Source organism: Phyllostomus hastatus, unplaced genomic scaffold, assembly GCF_019186645.2.
Source record: "Phyllostomus hastatus isolate PE091 unplaced genomic scaffold, TTU_PhHast_1.1 phas_contig_152, whole genome shotgun sequence".
NCBI classification, from domain to species: domain Eukaryota; kingdom Metazoa; phylum Chordata; class Mammalia; order Chiroptera; family Phyllostomidae; genus Phyllostomus; species Phyllostomus hastatus.
Window position 1 is genome coordinate 6,728,987 of NW_025333622.1, and position 14,179 is coordinate 6,743,165.

At 38.5% G+C, this 14,179-nt stretch overlaps 2 pseudogenes; one reads left to right on the forward strand and one right to left on the reverse strand.

The window, feature by feature from the left end:
• Positions 1 to 1,159: 1,159 nt before the first annotated feature.
• Positions 1,160 to 2,224, forward strand: LOC123813439 (annotated as a pseudogene).
• A 10,853-nt stretch (positions 2,225 to 13,077) lies between these two features.
• On the reverse strand, positions 13,078 to 13,930 carry LOC123813440 (annotated as a pseudogene).
• Positions 13,931 to 14,179: the final 249 nt, after the last annotated feature.

The window sequence follows — 14,179 nt, forward strand, 5'->3', positions numbered from 1 at the left end:
TAGTAACTTTCATGACCCTTTTTCCCTTCATGATATTCTTTATATAAGCAACCCCCGAAAACTAATAAAATCTTTCATATGTTTGCATCTAGTATGTACAAGGAGTCAGGTTAAATCCTAGGTAAAGTTTGAATGGAACCCCAGCCATTGATCATGCCACCAATGCTTTAATTTTGAAAATACGACAACATGATTCGATTTTGGTGCCAGGCATAATACAGCATTGAAAACTGCCATGAATTCTGCTACTTAGGCAGAATACCCTCCTCTGAAGCACTAATTGACAAAGAAGTAGAATGTTAAATAAGACAGTAAAGTCAAGTCAAAATGAATAAGAGATATTTGGAATGTGTGCTGGCAAACACACTGTGGACTTTATTAGGCACCAGATTTTGATCCAAATTTGAAAATAGTGGAAATTTAAGGCCTAGATTTAAAAGAAGTCCCATATATACCTCCAAATATAATTATTATCCCACATATTTAATGTTATATAAAAAGGAACCATGTTGTTTCAAAATTCCTTTAGTATGTCTGATTTAAAGAGAAGTTTTTTTAACTGAATATTCTGAGAGTGTAGTGGATCAACATAAGACAATTGTTTTATCTAAAATAGGGTGAACCAAAATGATGCCATAGGGCCAACACTACCACGACCACCAATGCCATGATATAAAATACAATTAGAGCTGACTTTCCTCAAAAGTCATCAAATTCTTTCACCATAAGAATTTGACTTTCATCAGAATCTTAAAGTGGAAGCTCTGAGCTTCCTTGTTAATTCAGCTCTCCCTAGGCTTCTTGTGTTCCTTGCTCCCCAGCAATTATCTGCCTCTCCATCCCCCTTGTCTAATAGTCAAACAATTTTGCTCATCATGTCCATTTCCCCAGGGGTCTATTAGGTGACTAGTTGTCAATTTTCAGACTCTACAATGTGCTATTGAATTAGTGTGTTACTATTCCTCTTCTTCCCTTTATATCATTTGCTTTTTAGTAGGATATATTTATTGCATGATAAAGATAAAATAATAATAATGGCTAATTTAGTGACATTTACTACATTTTCATGGCAAGCATTAGTTTAAATACGTATTAGCACATTTAATACATATACCAATTTTGTGAGTTATATACTGTTATTATATCCATTTTACAGATCATGAAACTGAAGCATGGGGTGTCAAGTAGGTCATAAACTGAGAAGTGGTTTTGAAACCAGAAGTTGAACTTCACAGTTCCTATTCTGAACCACTAAGCTATCCTGCTTAAATGTGGGGGTGGGGGGTATACAGCATAGAATGGGACATGCCTGTGCCTTGGAGTTAGAAATACCTGTTCAGCCCTGACTAGTGTGGCTCAGCGTGATGGGTGTCGTACTGTAAACCAAATGGTTATGGGTTGGATTTCTAGTCAGGGCACATGCCTGGGTTTTGGGCCAGGTCCCAGGTTGGGGGCGTGTGAGAGGCAACCACACATTGATGTTTCTCCCCCTCTGTCATCTTCCCTTCCTCTCTCCAACAATAAAGTCTTTAAGAACAACAACAACTAAAAAAGAAATACCTATTTAGATCTTGTCTCTGCCCCTTCCTAGTTGTGTGGCTTGAGTAAAATATTAAATTTCTCTGAAATTATCAGAAGCCACAGGGGTCCTCTCCGAGTTTCGAACTTGTAAACACAGAGCCACAGTACAGTTGTGATGCATGGAAGGTGAGGTTGTACCTCCCACATGGCCCCTCCGGCTGGCCAGTAGGCACCTCAGATTAGAGCTGTGCGTAGGCCAGCATGAGCAGCTCAGCCACCAGTGGCAGCTCCACCATCTGCTGTGGGCTCACCTGCTGCTGCCCTCTGGCCGCCAGGTCTCATGGCCCAGATGGCAACCGCTGCAGCTGGTGTGGCTGTGGGCTCTGTTGTGGGCCACATGCTAGGTCATGCCATTGCTAGGGGTTTTGGTGGAGGAAGTAATGCTGAGACCTCAAGGCCTGACATCATTCTAGGAGCCTCAGGAAACTCAGCTGGCATTCTACCAGCAGCAGCAGATTGGCCCACGCCACTATGAGATGAAACAGTTTTTGGAGTGTGCACAGAACCAGAGTGACCTTAAACTTTGTGAGGGTTTCAGTGAGGTGCTGGAACAGTGCAGACCCGCAAATGGATTAGCCTAATTGAGAAGGTCATAACAAAGAAATGGAACATCATCTCTCATGACCAAGTTAATTTAGTATAAAGATATAATTGATAAAGTACAAAACTACCAGTTAAACCTCTCCTCTACCATTAATAGTATCCTTGCCTCAGAATTACAATGGGAAAGAGTGTTCTTACTATTTAGAAGTTCACTGAGGTGGTATTGAGTCTGGGCCTGGGCAAATGTTTGTGTGGCCTCCTTAAACCAGCTTTTGTGATGTTACTGTTTATGAATCAATTAGAATAAAGTGATTTTCTTTCAAAAAATAAATTTCTCTGAAATTTTCTAAGATGTAGAATAATGACAATAGTACTTATATCAAAAGTTTGTTGTAGATGTAATTAAATTAATGCACATAAAGCACCTAACAAGAAAGTGTAAAACATTCTTTACAGTTTGAACATATGATGGAGTGGAAGTAGGGGAGATGCTTTTTGTGCAAAGGGATTTTGCGCAACCACTCAGCTGGCCTTGTCAGCCTGTGAACAGAGTAGGCAAACACTTTTAACAGCAGCATTTGATAGGTCAGCAAGTGCTTATCAGTCAGAGTTACAGGAAGGTCAAGGGCAATGTGAATTCAAGATGCAGAGGCAACAGTTACCAAACCTACAAACCAATTACAGTGTGTGTGAGGTCCTCACATTGACACATATTTGTTGTTAGCCAACTGTTAGAAGGAGATGATGAACTCATCAAGAACAGGTTGTTAATACGAGGTTCTATTCTAAAATGCAAGTGTATAGGATATACTTTCTCTGTAAGTTTAAAGTTTATATTTATGTAGAATATAGAAAACACTGCAAATGTCTTTATATTTGACATATCAGGTAGAAAGTGAATTATGATTTTTATACTTTTTCCATATATTTCTTTTTTTTCCATATATTTCTCAACAGATAAAATTTGAGCATGCTTTTACCTTGTGTGGGTAATTCTTTTTAACTTTACATACTAAAAGCAAAATCTATTCAGAAGCTCTGTTCGTTCTAATTTTATAAACATAAGAAAAAATGTTGCATGCAAGTTGTTACATGCAAAGAACGATGTCTAGAAATTTACATTAGCCGATGATGTCATGGAGACTGCATTCAGAGCAACAGTTTCCTCCCAAGTATTGGTTATTGAACTAATAGTACTTAAAATGTATGTCTTTCAAAACCTGTAATGGATGAAATGAGTCTAGTTATTTTAAAGATTATTTGGAAAGAGTTAGCACCTGATACATGTCATGAATAGTTTACATTAGCTTCCCATAAAAGGGAAGATGCTATCCTACTTTATAAATAGGTCTTGTGGGAAAATTGCTTCTTCCCTGAGGCTAAACAATCTGACATACATTTTTAATGTAGGGATAGTCTAAGGCAATTTGAAAGCTAACCCATGTTGGGTTGTAACATGCCAAACCCCTAAAATAACAAAGACTTTCATCATTCATGGTGTTTTACAGACTCATTAAGGTTGGTCTCCATAGCTTATGGAATACACAGAGAAGCTAGAAAGTGTACTAAAAAGACCAAATAATATTTCTCAAGAGTTATAAAGCAGATAATAGCTAAGTAGCATAAAATGACATATAGGAGAGAATATTTAGGTATAAATTCTAATAATGTTAAACATGAAAATTATAAGAGGCAGGTGACAGTGATTACCAGCTCCATTTCTAATTCATTAAGGATGGAAAAGGAAGTGGTTTGAAATTGCAGTAGGGGAGATTTAGGTTAGATATCAGAAAGAACTTCCTAACTATGAGGGTTGCTGATCACTGAATAAAGGATATATCACGTTCTTAAGAGCTCCTTGCAGACATTAAGAATGGGACATAAACTTGTTCCCCAGGGAAGGCTTAAAAGCAGTCTGAACCAATGGTAGTGACATTGGTAAGACTGTATTCTGAAGGTATTTTTTAGATTCATCAAGGGAAGTTGGTCTTCATGTGTGTGTGTGTATGTGTGTGTTTAAAAGTGAATGAGGTAAGTCATGATTACAAAATAAAGCACTGGATTCCACTGTAGTGACAAAGCTACGTGGTATAAAAAAATTCAGATTCCCTATGAAGATGCAGATAAAAGAAAGTCAGAAATGCTTAGTTTATGGAGACTAAGTGCTGTCCTTGAGATTAAATGAAGCAATGCACTGATAGGACCATTCTTTTCTCTGAAAATAAGAAAAAAAAATCCTATATGAATTTCCCCTCTTTGCCCTGCCTTGAAAATATCATTTAAAAACTACACATTTGTAAATTAAACAGGAAATTATAATAATTCTTAAAATGAAAAGTCAGCATGCAAAGCATATCAGTTAGAACTCAGCTCTTCCACTTCCCTTGCTTCCAGATAAGGAAACAAAAACACAGGGAAGCTGAGTGGATTGTTTAGGTCTACTTGCTATTGGCGAGGCCTGGATAGAACTTCAGTAGCAGCTATGGCACACTGCCCAGATGCCTCCCCCACCTGCCCCACTTGATGGGCTCATTCTGTCGGTCAACAGCTGGAAGTGTTGGTTGCTGAGACAAACAGCCTGTTTCCTCTCCAAGAATTCCTTCTTTCTGTGGGCATTGTCCTCTGCCAAAGGGAGCTGCTTTGCCCAAGTCCATGCCTCCTCCCTAGGAACAGCCTGCATTCAGTGACTAAGCAGAGGTGGGGCTGGAGGAAATTCAAAGGACCAGACTCTTTGTCTCAATTCAGGACAATTCAAAAGGGGCCATTCCAGCTCCCGTGTTCCCCCAGGGCTCAGCTGAGGCCTTTGTTTCAAGTGCGTTGCAGTTCAGTTCTCTATCTGCCCAGTCCTGGTTCTTCTGCTTCACTTATGAAAGACAAAAGGAGCTTCCTGGATGCTTTTGTTTCCTTCTGTGCCATCACTACTGTGGAAGAAGATAGGGGAGGAAGCAGTTACTGGAAGGGTTCAAATTGAAAGTGAAGTAGTAGATAGAGAAAGCAAAAAGAGGAAGTGAAACCATGTTACTTCCTTTTCCTTCACTCAAGCTCCGCTTGTACACAGAAACTGAGAGGAGCAGATAAACCCAAACTTCTTCCCGGTTGGAAGGTGATCTGACTTCAGTGTCTCCCACATCTCTTTCTTTCTTTTTTTTTAACCTCCTAACTTATTTCTTCTTCTCTATCCATCCCTCAAATTTATGTAAACTACTGGACAATGTGAACATGTTCAATGGTTAGTTTTGAATTTTAAATGAGGAGTTAGACTTTCTAGCCCTAAGAGGATGATGACCTCAGCTTTTGTTTTGATCTAATTCTATTTTTGGAAAGACCCTATGAACATGTATATCCTCTGTACTCATGGCTACCAGCCAGCAATACCTGCTGCATCTGTACTTGAGGGTTCCTTTACATCCCGAATGCTGATCATCTTGGTTATGATAATAGCTGTACTAGTGTATAGAGAGGTAGCCTCTAGTCACACATAGCCATTTAAATTTAATTACAATTAAGTTTTTTCATTTTATTAATTGGATAGAATTAATTAAAATAAAAAAATAAGTTTCTCAGTTGCACTAGCCACACATCAAGGATGTGTGGCTAGTGCCTGTCATGTTGGACAATTCAGATATAGAATGTTTCCTTCTGAGTATGGTCCTGACCATATTTTGCCCTATGTAGACAGATGATTTAGGATTACACAATTGGACTGAAGGTCTAGATCAAGCCAAATTTTAGGCTCCACCAGCTTCCTAAAACAATTCAGCTTCAGTGATCAGTTAGAATGTCAGTAATCATTTACTGTATCCTAATCGTATTGAGATAGTCTACTAAGCCATGACAAGTTGAATAGGGAAACTGAGACAGATAGTTAAACAAGCATTTTGCAGCCCCCTAGTAAGTCTAGATGCTGAGCAGTTTGCATCCATTTAGTAAATTTTATCTTCGCTAAACCAAGGACACTTAAGAGTAAATGCTGTACACTTCTCCCAAACCTGAGGAAAAATAGCTGAAATCACCCTACTCAGGGAGATGGCAGAAATCAATTAGTGTCATTTGCCAATCATACCCAAGGACAGATGAAGTTAAGGGAAAAAAAATCTCATGTTGACACTTCAGCATATAGCTGATGAATATTCTACTGAGATCCTCCACTAAGGCCTTCCCTAAACTCCTAGCCTTTAACCCTCAAAATAAAGGTCTCCACATACATTCTTGGAGGAACATGCCTGTGCCTTTCTCTTTCCCTTCACCCACTTCTTTCCCCACAGATGTGCATCTCCAAATCCTAAGGGACCCCACAAGGCTTGCAACCAGGGAGTAATGGGCAGCAGCAGCTTCTCCCAGCCAACCCCCTGACCCTGCCCCCAAGGCTCCCTTTTCTCTGACCTCTTAGTGAGCTAAAGTAACCCCACCAAGGCTCATTTCTTTCCTATAACATTTCCAGAAAGCAAAGGCAGCCCCATGTAAGGTCTTTTGCTGCTTTCAATATCCTAAGCCCTTCCTTGTTTTCTTGTCCTCAGCTTTAACAAATGTCCCCTAAAACTAACCTGGACGCATGTTGTGAAATCTTTCCAGCACCAAGTCAAGAACCCACACGTTATCCACCAGCTCTAGGCAGACTCGCTCAGGGCAAGGTCCCCTTCCCAGTAATAATATTGCCTTCAAAATGACCTTTGTCCCTTCTCTTTCCATTTTCGTTGCCACTATTCTAAATAATCATGATAATACTGACAATTAAAAATTACTATTTTTTCCCAAGTTGAAAAAACATAACCACCCCCATGTTCCTTGTAGCATTATGTACAATAGCCAAGGTCTGGAAGCAGCCCCAGTGCCCATCAGTAGATAAGTGGATAAAATAGCTATGACACATTTACATAGTAGAATACTAGTTAGCTGTAAAAAAGAAAATTCTACCATTTATGACAGTATGGACTAACTCAAAGAACATTATGCTAAGTGAAATAAGCCAGTCAGAGAAAGATACATACCATATAATTTCATTAATATGTGGAATCTAATGAACAAACTGAACTAACAAACAAAATAGGGACAGACTCAGAGAACAGGCTGACAGTTTCAGGTAGGGGTTGGGGGTGGAGGGCTCAAGCAAAAAAAAAAAGAAAATAAAAGAACTCATGGACATGGACAACAGTGTAGGGATTTAAGTGGGAGGAGAGGAGGGTGAGTGGAGGTGAAAGAAGGTATGGGGGGATAAATGGTAATTGAAAAAATAAAATAAAAATAAACCATTATTGATTAAAATAAATAAATTTGCATGAGGTGAATTCTCCCTTCCTAAAAAAAAGTTACTGAGTGTTTTCTATGTGCTAGATACTATGTGCTTCTCATATATCATCTCATTTAATTCTCATAACAGTTCCATGAGGTCTGCCTCATTTTACAGATGAGAATCTTTGAGTAATCAGGTGTCTTTCCCAAGGTAAACAGATGGTAAGTGGCAGAAGCAGGGTTTAAACCAATATTTGTCTAACCCCAGAGCCAGTCAACTGTTAGATTACACTGCATGTTAGATACATTCATCCTCACAGACTCATGGCTGGAAAGCATCTGGCTGTTTACCTATTCTTATTTCTTTCACTTATAGTTTAGACTGCATTCTGTTGTCAGATTAATTTTTCTTAAAGTTTACTTTTCTCCTCAAAAATCTTAATGTCTCTGTTTTGTTCTGTACCTATTCCATGGCCTGGCCTTTTAGTTAACTGAGTTTTATGGCTTTTGTCAACGTAAGAAACATCCAAACCTATAAGAATGAGTTTATTTGAGCCAAATTGACTGACAATTGCCTAGATTGAAGAAAAACCTCAATGGATTGAGAAAATGGTCTGGAAAATGGCAGTTTTGCACAGTATTTTATACATTACAATCAGAGGAAAAGGTATAAGGGGGTTACATGAAATCCATTGGTAATAGATTAGGGAGGTGGGAGCAAGCAAAATAGGGGGGAAACCTTTCAGAATGGATAAAAAGGTAAAATGAGAGACACATACTTCTTTTACATAGGTGGGTATGGGATAGTTAACAGTCAAAAGTTAACATAATAACAATAAGAATGAGAGGATTTGTGGTCTCTGCTCTAGTGTGGTGGTTGTGCCTCAAGGGTCTGGAAAAAAGAGAAATTACCTGACATTCCAAAGGTATGTTATCATAGATGCAAAAAAAAAGCACAACAATAGACTCAATTAAGGTAAAGATTGACTTTCTGTCACAGAAGATTCTAGCCTACGACATGCCTGCAGCCATGACCTGCTCTTAGTTAGTAGGTTTTAATTTCAGACCATGCTGTGTGGTTCCTTTATGTCTCTGAGTTTGCAATGCTGTTATGTGCAGGTCTCCCCTGAGCTTCTCAGGTTTCCTATGTGGCCCCTTCTTGTCCACACTTTAGTTTTATGATTTATAAAAGTATGTAATTTATTTCAAAGTGCATAAGCTGATGACTTTTACATTTCTGGATTTTTAAGAGATATGTCTATCTTATTATTACTATTCTTGTATACAATTGATCACGGCCAGGCTTTTAGAGTCCTCTCATTCTGCATGCAACTAACCACAGCTTAGTGTCCATTCTCTTTCCAATGAACATCTTCTGCTTCTCATCTCATACTTCAAGAACATGATTATTTTAAGACTGCAGGCTGGGCCCCACAATTGTTTGTTTAATCACATATTCCCTTCAATTACCTAATGCCACTTTGTACTTACTAATGGGCTTACTAAACACGTACTGGTTAACTAAAATCACACCAAAATAAATTTAAATTATGCTTCAAAATTCCACCAGCTAGAAAAAAAGGCTAGAAATATTATTTTCTAGGAAATACAAAATGATCAGTCCTGTCTCAAATGAATATTAAGATTTCAGTATCAAATTGCTAAGTACACCTTTTAAGAACAATTGTTTTGAAATAACCTACATGTACCACAGTGTAAACTTCCTTTAGCACTCAGCATATGAGGAAATATATTTCATTTAGAGCTCTAACTGTAAGTATCCAGCTGCTGGCACATATACTTTCAACATTGTATAAGCCTGGGAAGAAATTACATCAACATTATTAGAAGTGCAACTACTTTTGCTTCTCCATAAAAGCTTTGGGAAATGCATTAATTCCCCAAGAAAATCAGCTTTAAATATAGCTAAAGGAAGTATGAGTTTACGTGTGAGTAGAAAGGGAGGGAAGATGCAAGAAAGTAGATATTGAGTTCCCTTTTAGAAAAAACATTGTCCTATTGGAAGAACACTGATTTAGGTTTAGAGTAAAACAATTTTGGTATTTGAGTCCATTCTTTGCTGCTTATTGTGCCCTCTGCAAGTCTTTTATCCTCTGACCTTTATCCTTCTCATCTGTAATGTGTAGACAATGATAACTGCAGAGGGCAAATGAATGACTGTCCCCCTCCGCAAAGATGTCTATGTTCTAAGGCTTAGAACCTGTGAATATCTTATGTCACATGATGAAAGGGGCTTTGCAGGTGTGATTAAAGGTATGCATCTTGAGACAGGGAGATCATCTTGTATTATTCTATCACACAGGCCCTTCAAAGCAGGAACATTTTCCTGTTTGAAATCAGAAAAATGACAGATGAGGCAGGAAAGATTTGAAATGTGGGACTCACCCTAATGGCTTTGATGGAAGGAAGAGGTCATGAACTAAGGATTGGGGCAACCTCTAGAAGCTGGAATAGCTCTTATTGACAGCCAGCAAGGAAATGAGGATCTGATTTCTACAACTGCAAGGAACTAAGTTCCGCCCACAACGGACCGAACTAGGAAACGAGTTCTCTTCTAGAGCCTGCAGAAAGAAAGACAGCCCTGCCGACACCTTGATTTTAGCCTGGTGAGACCATTGTTGGATTTCTGACCTACAGAACTGTAAGACAGTAAATTTGTATTATCTAACTCATTGAATTTGTGGCAATTTGTTATGCACAATAGTAAACTAACACAGTAATACTGTTCTGTCTGCCTCACGTGGTTGTGAGATAATGTGTGTAAAAATCCATTGTGAATTTTAAAGCAGTATACACAGACTGATTATTATCATAAATATTCTCAGCATTATCAGGCTCTATCTTGCTTTTGAATTTCCAACTTTTAAAAGAACAGCTTTAGAAAATAATAACTTATAAGATAGTCAAATATGCTATATAATTTCATCTGTACCATGACCCTATGAAATAGAAAGCATTATGCTGTATGTGAGACCTGACCAAAAATTTGACCCTGTTGGATTTTATAAGGTTTATATTTCTTTTTAATAATTAAAAATATTTTAATTTTAAAATTTGTATTGAGCTATAATTGACATATAGCATTGTATTGGTTTCAAGTAAGATTTATATTTCTAAAGGTTTATCTGTCTTTAGGAAACAGCATGGGAAAAGTTTAGAAATGTAGTTCCAATACTAAAGTACTAGGAGAAAATGATTTTAAGTTTTCCTTTGCTCTGTTTTGATTACTAAAGAAGAAAATAAAATAAGTTATCAGAGAGAAAGAGATGCAGCACTTGAAGTGATTAAACATAAGCTATTATCCACAGTGGTGTTCGTGACGATATGCAGTTTACCTTTAGATCTTGGCTTGGAAGATCCCTCCTGCTGAACTGTGGGCTGTGATTAGACACGGGTCCCAGTGAGCTCTCTACTATGTGCACACGCTGTGTGATGAGAAAAATTAGAGAAGAATGCTCAGTTTGAAGAGGGGGCTTAAGGCACACAGCTTTGAATCTTGAAATCCCAAGCATATCTCCATGGAAAAAAATGATCTTTCAAAATTAATTGAAGGCGTTCAGACTCACAATTAGAAATATTCTCCCAAACAGCCTTAGACTTCAGTCATATTCATTTATTTAGTCAAAGAAAAACTGCTCTTAGCTGAGAGATATTGCTAGAAAAGGCAGGTCATAGGAAGGTAAGCAAACAGGAAAGGTAAGTAAATATTTTGGGTTACTTAATGATTTTGATGTTATTATTGTCAGGGGCTTGTGTCCCAAAATTCCCATTATTTATTTGAGTTGTTACACTCTTGTTCTTCAACTCTCTAATGCAATGTTTTTGTCTAAGTTTGGGGATGTAGATTTTGGAAAATTATGGAAACTTGACAAAGTTAAAGAAAACATACCAATACACTTATGACCTCTAACCAAAATTGTGAAGTAGGCCGATTTCCTTTTTTTCTAGAACTTTTCACTTCTGTATTCTCTGCTCTTCCATTTCAAACTCTTCCACTCCCAAACCAGAAAATGCTCTTATGTTACCTTTGTCCTTCACAATATTTAATACACTGATTTATACTTCTGTATTCTTGACACACCTAAGGTACTTGCATTTTAATGGAGACCTTAGTAGGCATGGTTATTTCAAGGTTATTTCACGGAAAGGATTTCTAATGGGAACACTGCAGAACTGGAGTTGTCTTCTTGGAATGTCTCAAAACACTCTTTAGTATCTGGTTGCCTATTCAACCTCAGAATTATCCCTTTTTCAGCCCAGTAGTCAAGTGTGGATACTGGAAAGCATCTTGGGGACTAGTTGCTTGTTGTTCAATAGAATCCACCAATATTTAGGCATTCTAGTTATAATCAACAGCTCACTATGGCTGTGAATTATAAAAGCAGATATGATCTAACTAATATTCATTAAATATTTAAATCCATATTCACAATTAATCCCACAAAATTACAGTATTTTAAGAAATATGACAGAAATACTGTATCAGGGCTCTTAAGTCACTATTTCCTGAAAAGTGTATTGTACCTACCCATAAATGTGACACTGACTATAAGGTTGCTGCTAATGGTAAGTGTTCAATACACATCCATTGAATAAATCATCCCTTAAACAGCTAGGTCTTGTATCCTGGAATAAAACACATAGGATTGTGAGAGAGAAACAAACTTTCCTCTACCCTTCTCTGGATGGCCTAATAATCAAATAGACATGAGACAAACTAGCAAGAGAAAAAAACCAAATTTAATATATACATATGTATGGGAAACTTGCATACATGAGAGAGTCAGAGACCACACATTCATGAGGGGTTCAGAGACAACAAGGGGGATTGGGGTATATAGGACATTCTGAGTTAAAAAGGTAATGTACCTTGGGAGCTTCAAAGGTCACTGTAGGATGAAAAGAAGATAGGATGTTTAGTAAATAACATCCTATTTTTTTTCCTGCCATGTAGGTGGGTCAAAAAGATTCTCTCTTATTATGAGCAAGGCCCCTAACTCAGGTTCTTCTAGATAAAGGAGGGGCAGAAATTTCTCTCAAACTTGAAGCTAAACTGCCTTTAGCTCAAAAAGTTTGTATACTACAGAAGCGCATTTTTGGATGGCTCGTTTTGAACCCCCCCGTGGTTCTCTCCTTAAACTTCCCTGAAAGTTTCAGATGCTAGAAGTTGGGTTGGTAGATAGTTCTGTATCTCATCAAACCAGGCTCAATCTTGACAGAAGTTCAGTTTGATTACACAGTTGTGTCTCATTGCAGGTGGGCTGCCAAAGTAAGACTTTGGTGCAAGAAAGCAATGAGGTATTTAATAAGAGGCATCTCTGTAGAAACACAAGAAAAACAAAGATTAAGCATTCAAGTGGGCTGTAACTTGGTTTCTGAGTTCTGAAGGCAGACTGTCAAGAAGATTTCCAAATGTCTGTCTCAAATCCTCTTCAGATAGAGTAAAAGCCGGCAGTTACAGACTAATAGACTCTCCTGGTCTGCAGTTTAAAAAAATCTCTGGTGATCTCTCTGCTACAGGAACGAAGATTGTCCATATATAAGTTGCGGTGATTTCTCCAAAGTTTCCATCAAGTTGTCCCACTTTAGCTTGTGCTGGCCTTGGGAAATAGGCAGTCTATTATTTTAACTTTTATTTTTTAGAGACTATTTATTTCTGTCTACCCTATTTCCATTTTATTTAATAGTTTATGAAAGAACAGCTTAAGACCACTGAGGGAATTTTCCTGCCAGGTCAATGGCCTGAGCAGTAGGGGCTGCAGGCCAGTCTTCAGTGGTGGGCTGAGCACTCCAGGTTTCAGTAGGGAACTGCTGGATAGGCACAGAGGGCACTTGCATGCCTTCAGGCCAGTCAGCAACCTTGGACTGAGCAGCAGTGAACTTGGGAACCAGAGCATTTCACTCACCCGGAAATTCCTCCTTGGTCACAGCCTTTTCAGCAGTTTTTCTCTTTAGGATATCTGTAGAGATCAGCCATGAGTGCTTATGGGAAGTGATACCACACATGTGCAGAACTTCCTGGGCCAGCATCTATCACATCAGACCCAGTGACTGAGCCCCTTTCTTTTTGCAAGGGAAGGTAGTGTCCACACTGCACAGAGGAGGGTCTGTGTTACCCAGAGCAATTGCAGGCAGGTTAACATAAGGCATCTCTGAGAGAGGCTGGTGCTCTGCCCTGGGATCAGTAGCTACCAGAAGCCTCAGGTTCCAGAAGGCTGCCTGGATCTGGTTCATGAAGGTTCCAGGAGCAAAGTGGTCAGCCTTGGGAGTGGCTCCAGTGGCAGCAGCAACCTTCACAACAGCTCGATGGCCAGTGTTCCTGGACGATACGACACTGACATCAGTGGGGTTTTCAATGGTTACAATGGCACAAGTACAGCAGAAGCTTCTGCCATGTTCTCTTCAGATTTAAGATGTAGACGCCATCACTTTTCCCTTTGTAGATGTGCTGTTCCATTTCCAAGTCAGGGTTGGTGCCACCTAAGTGGGTTTCTGTTGCAAGGAATTTGAGGACATCCTCATCCTTCATTTATAGGGCATCAAGGATTCCAGACATTGTGGAAGTTTCCCTTTAAATTACATGGGAACACACAACAATGCCATATGGGCTCCTCTCTAGGTAGCATGGAAGGCAGGAAACAGGCAGTTTTAGTCTTCAATGATTCCAAGTCAATAGATGGGAAAATAAAAATGTTGGTTTGAAGGATTGTAAAAAAATATTTACAAAAACTAGAAAAATTTTGAATTCAGTCCAGTTTGAAGGTAGAAATTAAAAAAAAAGAAATCTCAGGAGACAATGAGTAAC